This window comes from Equus caballus, chromosome 15 (genome assembly GCF_041296265.1).
Source record: "Equus caballus isolate H_3958 breed thoroughbred chromosome 15, TB-T2T, whole genome shotgun sequence".
NCBI classification, from domain to species: Eukaryota; Metazoa; Chordata; class Mammalia; order Perissodactyla; family Equidae; genus Equus; species Equus caballus.
Window position 1 is genome coordinate 44,939,873 of NC_091698.1, and position 13,634 is coordinate 44,953,506.

At 46.8% G+C, this 13,634-nt stretch overlaps 1 long non-coding RNA gene, 1 other non-coding gene and 1 pseudogene across 3 annotated transcripts in view; 2 read left to right on the forward strand and 1 right to left on the reverse strand.

Annotated features, from left to right (window-relative positions):
- The window catches only part of LOC106781152 (uncharacterized), a 57,181-nt gene that overhangs the window by 9,112 nt on the left and 34,435 nt on the right, over positions 1 to 13,634 (forward strand). The gene's annotated exons all lie outside the window — the stretch shown is intronic.
- LOC100147696 (uncharacterized protein C2orf78-like) lies at positions 1,311 to 12,349 on the reverse strand (annotated as a pseudogene).
- MIR9150 (microRNA mir-9150) lies at positions 8,538 to 8,642 on the forward strand. Its single transcript, NR_128223.1, has one exon. It is a non-coding gene; the product is annotated as a microRNA 9150 (primary transcript).

A 13,634-nucleotide genomic window follows, 5' to 3' on the forward strand; every position in this document is an offset into this window, starting at 1 on the left:
AGTATGGAGATTCCTCAAAAAAGTAAAAATAAGACTACCATATGATCTAGCTATTCCACTTCTGGGTATTTATCCAAAGAACATGGAAACACGCTAATGGGAAAAGATATATGTGCCCCTGTGTTCGTTGCATCATTATTCACAATAGCCAAGACTTGGAAACAACCAACGTGCCCATTGAGAGATGAACGGATAAAGAAGATGTTATATATATACACACACACAGTGGAATCCTACTCAGCCATAAAACATGAAATCTTGCCATTTGCGACAACGTGAATGAACCCTGAGGGTGTTCATAGATAACAAACACATAGATACCAGAAGGAAAAGGGTGGGAGGAGGAGGAAAGGGGTAAGGGGCAGATGTGTAAGATGACGTATGGCAGTTAGACTTGGGTGGGGAACATGATGTAGTCTGTACAGAAGGGGAAATAGAATGAAGTACATCTAAAAAAAAAAAAACTCTAGGCCCCTCCAGAAGTTGGATCTCGTCCACCAGTAACGTCCAGATGCTTTGCTCTGAAAGCCAGCTTGGTCACCAACAGGCGTTAGCAAATACTGAGCACTGCTGGCATGCAGGTCTCAAGTTGAGGCCTTGCTCCTCCGCAGGCAGTGTGACGGCAGCCCACTGCGGAACGTCAGTAGTAAAGCGGCTCAGTGACCCTGGCCTTGCGTGTCGTTGCAAAGGTTAACTGAAGTAGTGAGTTCGTGGGCCTGGTGCACAGGGGTCGGGGAAAGGTGATTTCTCTGCCTGCCCTGTCCTGGGTGGGCCTCCTGCTGCAGCAGCTCCCATGGGGAGGCCCCTGTTATCAGCTGCCCCCAAGGTAACTCAGCCCTGGTCATTCATCTCGTAGATTCCCTTTTGATTTATACTGACCGTCCCCAGCCATAGTCATTCATGGATGAGGTGACCCAGGGCTTTTGGAGAAGTGTCCTGAATCTCTTGTTTCCCAGAACACTGATGTGGTCGCGAGCCATAAGTACAGCCTCCCTGAGAGACTTTTTACATTTGTCCTAGACTCACCTAGACTCATCGGCTGCCGTCTTCAACTCTATTCCAATTTTACTCTTTTAACGCTCCCCTCAGGCCCTGCTTCTGACTTCTGCCATTCACGACTCCTGCTTCTTTTTCTAAACCCCTAAAATCTCTCCCCTTTTGGCTACCCCAGCCCTGGACCCTCTTCCTGCCTGTTTCCTCATTTTGTATGCCTTTCCCTCATTCTCCCATCCAACGTCACTTCTTTTTTCTCATGAAGCCTTTGATCCCCACCCCCACCAAAGAGAAACCACAGTTAACAGCATCTCCAAGACAAAAGGCTTCTTTATTACTCATCTGTTAACTAGTACTGCTATTTATTGTTCTAGTAAATTTTTAAAATATCAAAATATATAACTCTTATCTATCTATAGAAAAACATCTGGACCCCAAAGGGGCACCAAGAGCCCTAGCAGCCTTATATCGCGTAGCCGTAGTATCGAGAAATTTCCATTTCTTTTTCCCTCTCAGTGAAAAACTGCACTTTCCCCCGAGAGGTGTACTTGGCAGCCTTCTCACGCTCCTGTTGAGCCTGCCTCTTCATGGCCTCCCGCTCTGGCCTCTGTTCCTGTGTGATGGGCTCTGACATCACTGGCCCTGGAATGTCGGGTTTCCTCCATGGAATTGGTTGCTTGCTAAAATCCTCCAGTAGATACTGGGCGGGAGGCTTGGGCGGGGCCTGGAGCATGGGCACAGCAGGGGCAACGGGCTCCTGCTGGAGAGAAGTGCAAGATGCTGTTCTGTAAGGTGCAGGGCTTGAAGCAGGACACTGAGGGACGCTAGGCCGGGTGGGGTTGGTCCAACCTGGTCGAGCGGGGTTGGTGGAAATTGGCCGAGCTGGTCTGGCAGGACCTGTCAAAGATGCAGGAGCTGGGTGGGTGGAAATGACTGCAGTTGGTTGGGCTGAGTTGGTGGAAGCAGGCCGGTCAGGGTCTGCCACAGCAGGCCGATGTGAGGCCAGAGCCTGTGGCCTCCAAGGAACAGGTCGAGCTGGAGGCTTGTCCACGGTCAGAAAAGGCAGAGGTACCAACCTGACCTTCCCAGGAGGTGGCAGCTCGTCCCGGGATGGAGGTGGACACTCTTTTTGAGCCCTGCCCTCTGGTTTCTGAGCTTGGACTCGAGTTTCCAAAGGACCTTGACCCTTGAGTGGGGTATCCAGCCACGGTTTGATAGCTGGGCAGGGCTGGGGGTGTTTGGGGTTGCTGCAGGTTCCCAGGGCCTGGTGTTCTTCTCACTCTTCCTCCCCAGAGCATGAAACACCTGCACCGACTCCAACATGTGCTGGCCGAGGCTGGTTCGAGGCCGCTTAAAGGTTTCTTGGCTCAGCTCGGGTTGATTCTTCCTCCGCTTCATCTTGGGCATCATTGGCTTCTCTTCCACCCTGACTTCAGTCCCTGACTGCCGACTCTCTCTGGCTTTCTTGGAGTTGTTTCCTCTGGTGCTCTTGGTCCTTTCCTGCCCATGGCTCTTAGTTGTACTGATCCTGCTGGGTGCGGATTTCTGTGGTTTGCTGTTGGAGTGCTCGGCCTTGTTCTCAGGAGCCCTGTCACTGGCTGCAGCATTGCAAATAAGCCCTTCTCGCCCTGACAGGCACTCCGGGTCCTTTGGCTGGATTTTGGCCTTGGGAGCACCATCGAGAGGCTCAGAGGCCTGATGTTTGTTCTTCCTGGTGTACTCGGAGGCAGCCTTTCTGCCACTTATCTTTTGCTGCAGCTGGATGGACTCGATGGCTCCTGTGTCTTTGGCTTGGATCAGCTCGGGGCCTTGGGGTTGATCAAGGTCTTTCAAGGGGTCGAATAGTTGGGGAAGGTGACCATCCTCCATCAGTGTAGCGATGTCTGCAAAGCCACCGCTAGCCTCGGTCCCGTTTTCCAGTGTCCCTTGGCCCTCAAGACTCAGGCTACCCTTTTCTAGATCAGCGTTTTCAGAACCAAGGTGGTCCTCTTGTCCGAGGGGATCGATGCAGGTCAGGAGCTGGAGAATATCAGGAATTTCTAAAGGCTGTAGTAGAGGCTCTTGGTTTTGTATTGGGATCTGGTCGGGATCCAGGGGCTTTGCAGGGTTGGTGTTCAACTCATCCCAATTCTTTGGAGCTGGAGACAGTGCCAGGAGGTTACTGTTAGAAGTGTCGACTGGAGCTTTCAGTGAAAGTTCCCCAAGGTCAGGTGGTGGGTTACTCTGCAGCATCTGGGTATTTCTGCTACTGCAGGATTTAGGGAATTCTGGAGCTTGCTGTAGATAAATTTTCTGGCTTGGCGGTTGCAGCCCCAGGGAAGTCTCCATCCCCAGGGAATTTTCCACCACTACAAAGGAAGCAAGGATGAAGTGAGTCCTCGGTGGGTGAGGTGTTCCCCCTTAGACACCAGTGCAGCAACCACGTCCCTTCCCCCGATGGGCAAGGCGTTTCTCCTGGCTCATAAGGATCATGGACAGCTCCCTGTGCTAGGAGGTAAGAGGCGAGTGTTCTGGTTCTTACTGGTGATCATTGGATGTCATTGTCCCTTGGTTTTCTTTCTACTTCATAGGATTGTCATAGGAGAATTAAAATGTAAAAGGGATTTTTGAAGTATGAAACATTTCACAATTCCTAGCATTCTCCTGAGAGAATAAGAACACTTCACACCGCGGACCAGGAGAGGGAGTGGAGCTCTTCCTGATGAAATTGATAAGTAAGGACAGATTCTTAGCCCACTGAGTTTGGACGGGATCTGGGGAGACAAGGTCTTATTCCCGGTATCAAGAAAGTGGCAGAAAGTTAACCTGACGCTATGGGAATGAGAGTTGTGAAGCGCCTTCCCAGGAGACGGAACCTGTACATCAGGAGATGGAGTCCATTTGTGTGTGGTGGTACAGGGCACTTAGCAGGTGGAGCAGTGAAACTTGTGGGGTCCCTTGGTGTGCTCTTGGGGTTCTCAGCCATGAAATGTAGGTGGGCATTTCACTGCCCCCTTCTGACGTGTATTATGTGCTCCTATGTCGAGTCTGAAATGGGGAGCACTGAGCGAGGGTAGTGTGCACTAAAGTGTCAGGACTTCAGTTCTACCTGTCTGTGGCCTCACCGCTTCCCAGCTGCAGATTTGACCCTGATTTTGGATGTGGACCTCCTTCCTCTGCCTTCTTGCTGTTTGTACTCACCTTGAAATGTGGTTTGTGGGATGGCTGGAGCAGACACAGCATAGTAGACCCCAGAGGAGGAGGCTGGTGGTAGGACATGTGTGGGCTGAATCTTCTTTAGTACTAACACCATTTCTGGTTGAGGAGCAGAGGCCCCAGCTCCTTTGCAGGACACAGAGCCATAGGACTGCAGGCAGGGGCCAAGTTCTCCAGACAGCAGAGGCCCCAGTGTGCCGTGATCATAGTAATACACCTGGCTTCCTTCCTGGTAGGGAAGTGACAGGCTGTGTCCCTGATTTGGAACCTGAGATGGTGTTCCCTGAACAAGGCTGTGGAAAGTGATGGATACAGAGGGACCACATTATTGGCACCTGAGGTTCTGTCGTACTGTGCTGCCATATACATGGAGGAAACCACTGAGTCCTGGCCAATGACAGTCAGAGTGCAGTCTCCGAGAGAAGGTGACTCCTGTGCAGTGCTTCCTGGGACACCCCACTCAAAGAGACCCGGATAGGAAGCAGCTGAGGTGGAGCTCTGGCTCTGGCCAGTCACTCCAGACAGCGTGGTTGTGCTAGAATGTTGGTAAAGGTAGGCGCTGCCCATGAGTGGCTGGGAAGAGGTGCCCGAGGCTGATGGCAGAAGCCATGCTGAACTGATGGCTGGAGCAGAGACTCTGGAGAAATTGCAGACACTTCCTGTTAGGGAAGCTGCATCGCTCACCACAGGAAGAGAGAGCTGCAGGGAGTTTGGAGGTCCAAGTAAGGATGGATTCTGGAAATTTTCTGTAGGGAACAAGAGGTTGATGAAAAGACAGTGAGACTGATCAACTCTGACAATGTCTGAGGAGCAGCATCATCTCAAGGTTGCTGCATGAGGAAGCCTCTCATCCCCTGCTCACTGAGACAGCACACACCCACGCCTTTATGGTGGTTGTAAGGCCGTGAGCAGTTTGTTCCTTTCTGTGTAACTGCCTGTGCTCCCAGATGGGGCAGAGATGTGCAGAAGCCCCAAGCGGTGAGGTTCACACATTGTTCTTTAGGCTGGAAGCCCCCTTCTCCCTGTCCATCCTTCCCTTGAGCCTCCCCTAGTCCTGATTCATCTACTCTTTGCTAGAATAGAAGCATTTTAGAAGTAGAACGTCCTCACAGATGCTCTGTTCTAACATTCTCCTGGTATGAGTGAGGAAACTGAGGCTCAGGTCAGCTGGAGTGGTCCGATTCTCCCATTATGGCAGCATCATCACCAGGTCACAGAGCCTAAGTCTCCTGACTTCTTGCCAGGACTCTGCTCTGACTGTTCCACTACCAGAACCCGGGAGAAGGAGACCTCCTAATAAGGTGTTTTCTTGGTCCCTTAGAAAACAGTGCAGCTGTTACCACTGTCTCTTCAGGGTCTGTTTGCTCGTACTGTTCACGTGCTGTTCCCTAGAGTTCACCCAGTAGTCAGTCCGGGTGGTAGGTGTAAAGGGTCACTCTTACCCTCTTCAAGCCTGGTTTCTGATCCTACCTCCACGTGACTGCCTGAAGGTGTGCATCCCAAGAAGTGCTTTTTGAAAGAAAACGGTAATTTAATCTCTCTGAGCATCGGGTTACTCATCTGTAGTTATAGTAACAATGATTATAATTTTAGTAATAATTCATACATGAATAAAAGTTGTATGTGGCATATCTGTTATAGGGAGAAAGACAGTTTCTGTAAAAAATCATGGAAAACCTTTATCACAGACCTAAAAATAACTATACTGATATATGAAAACTGAGGTATGTATCAAGCACCAAAGCATAATAAGTTTACTAATAAATGAAATTCTGTATCATACATACTGTGTCGTGAAAGTGAGCATTGCTGGCTCCATTGTAGTGAATACTATTTACCAAAACCAGCCCAGAGTGGAAGGTGATCTTGAATGAATTCCTAGCTGTTAGTGCAGACAGAGAAGATATATGAATAAAACTCACCTGAAAGGCATTAAATGCTATAAATGTGAATGTATATGTGGCCACAATACGAGCAGACTGATATTTCAGTGAAAACTGGTACAAAGCTGAGAGCAACATCCTAAGTGTAAAGGAATTCTGTTATTGTGCTCGTTCTTATTTCTCTGATCATGACCCAGCAAGGAACAGCTAGTAAGGAATTAGTCCTTCTGATTCAAGTTAGGGGATATTATTTTTTTTAAAGCTTATGTTTTATTTTTAACAGGCATAACATCTGCATAGTTGAAAAATGAGAATAAAACACTAGAAATTCTGTTGCCTCCAGCCCTCTGGATAATGACTTTATCAGTTTCTGGATTATAGGAAGTGTCATTCCTAAAAGATCTCTGAAATGTGTATATTCAAACTCTCAGGTGCCATCCATGTTCAGAGAGGCAAGAGAAAAAAGCAAACAAGCGAGTCTGAGTCTGAGAAGCTGCTTTTCCTGGCGATGCCCTGTTCTGCCTTACTCGCCTTCCTCGGCTATGAATGTGAAGTCAACTGTGCTTCGCCCTGCTCTGAGCACATTTCACTCTGTGCTCTTCCTGCTGCAATTGAAAATCTTTGGTTCCTTCAGCATTTCATGCCAAACCACCTCTTTTTCCTGGAGAGCTCCTCCTCGCTCTCCTCCTCATTCTTCTATTTTATCCTCCCTCTAGGTTCCTGTTGGCCTGTGCTGATGAAAACAATCCTCAACTTCCTGACCTTCGAAGACTAGTCCCCCTGTAGCCCAGTACTCTCCATCTCCTACCCTATTTTCCTTTTCACCTCATTTAAGTAGAAAATTCCAGAACATGTGAATATTGCTATTTGACGCACCCTAAATTTGAAGTACTAGAGTTGAAATGTCAGTGGAGGGAGACCATTGCAGATGAAACCTCTGGGTACATTTTGCTAGTTTTCTGCATCACCTAGGTTTTCTCTCTGTTTCTCAGGGAACACTCTCAAGAGGTCTCTGATTTCATTTCTACCTGGGTGCCCTTTAAGATTCAATATGAGAAAAGCAAAGGAGCAGAAGGAACAACAGTTGTAATATCCTGATGTGAGAGATGAGGAGAAAACAGAGTTTGTGAGAGAGTCAACGACTTGTCCAAAGTCACACAGCTCATGCATATCAAAGTAAAATGTGAAATTACTCTCCCAGATTTCTAATTCAATACTTTACCTCAATTTCCATGCTCTTTTGAATCTACTACCAAATTTAGGGGCAAAAAGACATAACAAGAAACATTTAAAAGTTTCTTTCCCTACCTGACATGGTGAGAAAAGAAGAGGAAGCATCAAGTGCAGATGCAAGGGATGAGGAGACGATACCAGAGGAAGTCTGAGTGGCTGCCGCCAAAGAGCGGTGTGTCCAGTACGAAGGTCGCTGTTCACACTGGTCATTTGCGACGATCCAAATTTATTTACCAACAACTCCATGGAAACCCCAAGATTCTAGCAGGTGGCAGTAGGTCCAGGGGGAGAACGATGTCACAGAGCAGGCAGTGTAAAGGTAAGAGACAGCCAATAGGGCGGCCAGATTCCCCACAAGAAGATGGGATTGGGTGGAGGGAATGGGGGGAGAGCTACAGCAGCACCTGCATGGCTGAGCTCCTGGGGAGGTGACATCCTAGGAGCCACATGTGCTAGTCTCTCTTCCCCAGGCTCTTATGTTAGGGAATCCTCTCAACGTTCCTTATAGATGTTCATTAATATAATTAACTCATGATTATTTTAGTCTATAAATTATGCATTTTGAATTGTACGTTTATAATTTTAGGTACAGTTAATTAATATCCTTAGTGAGGAAGGAAAGGGACATGTAGATTGACTCAATACAGTTGTTTTGAAATCCTATCAGTTGATCTAACTGTGAACTTGATGAAGCTTTTAAGGAGCAAAGGAAGGGATTAATGAGTTCTTTCTGTAACTTGGTGAAAGAGTAGGGTGAGGTTTGTTGAGTGCCCCTTGTGGGGAATGATGTGGTTCAAGGCTGTTGTCTTTCAGTTTCTTCTCCTTGAATCATACCTTCCTTGGACTGGGCTGGGCCGGGTTGGACTTGCATCTCTCTGCTGCTCCCCTTTTCTTTCTTCTGCGTTATAGACCTTGTTTCTGGGACCAGCCTCGGCCTTGCATCTCCCCCTCCTGGATGTTACTTCCTTTCAATCCCAGCAGCAGAGGTCTTCTTTCCAGTGCCTGATGCTTCTGAAAATGGCGCCTGCCCATTAGAAGCAGATGCCAGAGAGCCAGGGACACAGCTGAGGGCAGAGCTCTTCTCTTCCAGCCTTGGGTTGCAATTCTTTTGCCCATAATTTGCTCCCTCTGGCTCCTTGGGCCACACAGGCCTCCTGCCATCCCGCGCTTTTATACATGAGAGGCATTCGGGGTCCCCCCCTTTCCTTCTCCTCTGAGTGTATCCAGTGTGGCAGTTGCTGTAGCCTCCTCCCTCTTGGAAACAGCCACTGTAGAATGATGGGCCTCTAGGGTTCTCTGTCGGCCATGGTTGTGTTCAAGGCCGAGCAACATGCAGAGGAGAATAGTGAGAGAAAGAGGAGGACATTCATGGAGAATAGGGAAGAGGCAAGGTGAAAGGGACAGAAAAAGAGAGTTGCCTGTGGATTTTTGGGTTTCTTGAGAAACAGGTTGATACATTTTGGCCTCACTTTGTATTAACGGAACTGACAATTCAGTATATATTTTTTAATGTCACTGGATGGTCCAGCAACAGCCACGAATTCTGTACATTTAAGAGAATAACCTTAAATTACTTTGTCTCATTTTGTTTTATGTGATATTACATGATTTATGTTAGTCATCGGTATGTTTGTAGAATATGGGTCGTTTTCAAATGCTCTGGGTCTGTCTCCGTGTTTTTCCTGGTTCAGTTTTTAAGGATCCAACACTGGGAGACAGATCACATGCTGTTCTCCTGCTGATTGTTCATTTTGAAGTGTCATGAACTAACTTGACCTGAAGGGTTCTGTGGAGACACTTACAAGGGGTCTGTGAGAAGCATTGTGGTGAGTTGCACGGTGCCCTCACGCCTAAGGAGCAGATGTCTGCAGTGCACCCGGCTGGCCTGGGAGCCTCTGCTTTTGTGCCCCTGCTTAGTGCTCTTCTCTCTAACCACTCTGGTGACTGGGAGACAGTGGGCGAGGGCTGAGTTGCTGCTGATTTGTATGTGGAGTCAGCTGGTTTGGGGAGGAAATCTTTGCATGCAGTCATTTTCCTTGGTGGCAGACTTTTCGGATGCCTAGGTGTGTGATCCAAGATGCCAGAGGCCACGAGAAGATAGCTGCTAGATGTGACCTCCAGAGACACACATTTCATTTATAGGCTTATTTTTCCTGTTATGAAATGTGAATGCTCTGAGTGATGGCGGGGGTGTTTACCCGAGGAGAAATTGTGAAGGGTGTTGCAGTGTCGAGATATGGCTTGAGCTCACGTTTGAAATTTTTTGCCCCTCAGCTTCATACCTCAAATAGCCTACTTCCCTGACATGAGGATGTAACAGGAGGCTAACAACATATCCTAGATATCCGCAAGTTAGACCAGTCTCTCTCTTTTTTCTATGTTCCCATGGAAATGAAGGGGATCCAGAGCTACTGCAGGTTAGGGTGGGTGACGTAAGATTGGAAGAATTGTGGTAAGACAAATTCAGGTGGCAGTCAAATGTTTATACAAGAAAATATTCACTTTCAACGTCCAATCTAGTTAGGCAAACCCTTACTTAGGCCTTTCCTGGTTCCCGGCCTCTGTAACTACATTCTCTCCGTAGTTCTTGGGCATTTAACCTTAGCTTGCAGCCTCAGCGTCATATTAGCCTCTAATAGAATCTTAAGTGAAGCTGGGAGAAACTTCCAAGCATGAGTCCAATGCTGTGGAACTGAGCATCAAGCCCTACACTCACAGAAAGCCTTTTTTTAATAGTTAGGGCACTGTCTTGTCCCATAGAGCCACTTCCTGCATTTCGTGCCCATGGGGATAACTGAGACTTGTCTTCACGCAACATGCCCTGTCCTTCTACCCCTGAGGCTCTTCCTTACTCTCCCCATCGTCACGTTTTCATTTAATTAAGGCCTAGAGTCCCTCACACTCCTGCGTGTTCCCTGGGGCCCTACAAGACACTGGCAGATTTTGTTAGTGTCAACTGCTTAGCTGTTTGGTGATCCAAATATGCCTTGCTCCTGTATTTTCCATTCCAGTGTCCTGCATACCTATTCTGGCGTTTTTTAACCTCAGGTTGGATTCACACCCTGGAAGGCCTACGCTTTGCCGGTTCCCATAGTTTCTAAAAAGCGTTTTATGCTTAGGTCTGTATTTTCTTGTGTCAACTGAGTGTGTTCCCACCCCAAGCTTGTGTCATTTAGCAAATGGGAAGTGCAAGACCCATACAGCCTTTCTAGATTCTGATCGATGTATGTCACATTTTCTGTAGTCGTGTCTATAGACGTTTGTACCGGATGTACTTTTAGGCCACTACACACCTGTTGGATATTACTTTTCATAGATTCCAAAGGAATATTTTATGATGTAGCACCAAACTTGAATGTACTGAGTTGTAAGTTTGCAAACGATGGTGTGCTCACATATGTCGTTCTTTTTCCAGATAGCAATTTACTAATATTGATCCATGTTTAATAATGTAGAAGATTTCCGAATTGTAATGCTTGGGCATTCGAACTTGGTTACTCTATGATTGTCCCAGAAATGTTAAAGCTAGTGATCTTTTTGCCGTTCGTTCATTCCTTTATTTTAGAACTCTGATCTTTCTGACCCTCCGTTTACCTAGCACTGAAATGGCTGTAAAGATTAACAGTGTTTGTAAGATATTTTCAGAAAGTAGAAAATAGTAAATAAACATTTGCTATTAGAATTATCTACGGTTTAATCTGAAATTTAGTGCCCCTTCTGCCTTCAGACCTGTTGTAGGACGTGGTGTTCTTTGCTGTTCCCCTTGTAGCCAGATTAAGGGTTTTTCTAACAGGTACTGCTCCCTGTGCCTGATACTGTGTGGAAATTGTAGCCTTGAGATCCACTCTTATCACTCTCAGTTATTTTTTGGTATTTCCTACAATATACATACCATCACCCTCTAGCTGATACCTGGCACAGGATAGGAATCCAATAAAGTTGCACTGTAAGTGGGAGGGTAGGTCGTTACAATGGTTTTGGAGGGTAATTAGACAGTACTTTTCAAAATTTTAAGTTTGCATGTCCTCTTTCTAGTAATTCTACTTCTAAGAATTTAAAAGTAGCTGTATTCACGCACGAGGATGTTCACATTGCAGTCCGTGTGTAGCAGAGGACAAAAAACCGCAGGACTGTGGACTCATCATGTGAATTATGGTAAATTATAAGCCATGTAATATTATGCAAGCATTAACAAGAATAGAATGGATGTATGAATAAATGGACTGGGAAGTTCAGTGTCCAGGGTTGATTGTAGAATGTATAGAGTATGCTGCTTTTACACGAAATCGAGTCTATGCATATAGGTACAAAGAAATATTTATATAAAATATACGAGTGAATGTAAGCACTTGGAAAATATCAGGACAACCACACAAGGAACTGGGGAAGTGGGAAAAAAACCTTTCATTCCATGTCCCATATTGCTTGAAATCTCAAGGCCTTGACAAACGTGCCGTGATCTGCATGAGCTGTAGTTCTGTCCTCAAGCGAAGGAGGGCGCTGTGGCCACCAGAGTCCTGTTTACTAACCCAGCTTCTCAGGCCGCCGGCGTGGTGACGTCATCAGGATGGGAAGCAGCGCCTGCGCAGTAGTAAGGATGATGGTTGCCTAGATTGCTACCGAGGTGCTTGCAGTTGGGGGACTTGTTCTGTTCCCGAGCGCCCTGGACAGGGCACTTTCTCACTGTTGGCATTCGATGGTCAGCATCTTGGGCCCGCATGAGACAGTGGTTTCATACCTGCCACGCCTAGTCCAGGGACACTTCTTGTCCGGACGATCTTCAGCCAAGAGGAAGGGTGGAAACCATGTTCCCGAAAGGTAATAAGCCTTGGCTCCTGAGCGCGGTCCTGCCGCCTTTTAGCTCCTGGGCCTGGGCCTCGTCCACTGGGGTCCCTGTCTGTCACTGTTGCCGCTGCAGGGCTCTTGGCCCCTCTGCCCTTGCTCGGAGGCACTGACTGGCTGGCTGCTCGCCAGCAGTAGCCGAAACAAACAGTCTGAGATGTTCTGATTTCTCCCCATCCTTTTGAAAACAAGGCTGTGGCCATTGCTGCTCTGGTATGAGGCATACGGACTGCTTTTTAGTATGGTCTGTCAATGCTGGGGACAGGACTTAATTATCCCAACTGAGTCCTGCTCGATTCCTCAAATCGTGTTGTTTTGGCGCGGAAAATGTGAGTAATAAGAGCTAAGTTTGAGTGAAAAAGCCCTCCAGTACCGTTGAACTTTCTATGGAAAATGTTGGATTGTGTTGCGTCCAGGAATCACAAAGGGCACCTGGTGCTTCTCACCAGGTCTCATTGGAGAGATCTTCCTCTATAGTTCAAATGATTGTGAAACTTTGCCTTTGAGACCTTCGTTTCCTCCATCTCATGCCTCACGAAGTCCACTTCATCTTATCTCCTGAATATCTTGGAATGTGTCACCTTCTTTCCCTCAGCATCCTCTTACAGAACTTGCCTGATCTTTTGCGTTTAGGTCCTGACTAGTGTGCATGTATCTACTCTCCTTTCCTTCCAAGCCATTCTTCACACAGGAACTCTTTTTAATAGGTGAGTTGGAACATTGCTCAGAAGCATCACTCAAAAGGATTGTTTCAGAATAAAAATGAACTCTTGACTCTGACCTTGAAGAGTCTGCCTGGTCTAGAATCCTCTCTGCTTCTTCAGCCCCGTCTTGTGCCCCTTTTGCCCTCACTTTCTATCCTTCAGATTCACTGAGTTAGTTTCAGTTAATTCTCCCCGATCCTATAGAAGTTAGCTCAAATACTGCTTTTCACTGTAACTCCTAGCACTGAGTGAAGTTCACAGCCCCTTTTCCATTGGATATTCTTTCAGAATATGAACTTGAAGTTGTGCACTGATTGTGTTTGATGGCATCAGTTGTATGAGAGTTAAAAATAAACCATGAAGTGAAATAATTGAATTTAAACGATTTCAACTCTGGGACAACATAAAGCACACTAACATTTGTAGTATAGATGTCCTAGAAGGAGAAAAGAGAGACAAAGCAGCAGAGAATCTATCTGAAGAAAGAAAAGCTGAAAACTTTCCTAACCTAAGGAAGGATACAAACAGCCAGGCACAGAAAGCACAGAGAGCACCAAGCAAAATAAACCCATGAGGCCCACACCAAGACACGTTATAATTAAAATACCCGAAATTAGAGATAAAAAGAGAATACTAAAAACTGTGAGAGAAAGGCAGTAAGCACATACAAAGGAAACCCCATAAGGCTATCAGCTGACTTCTCAGCCAAAAGATTACAGGCTAGCCAGGAGTGGCATGATATTTAAGGTGCTGAAAGGAAAAAAAGAATACTTGGCAAGGTTAT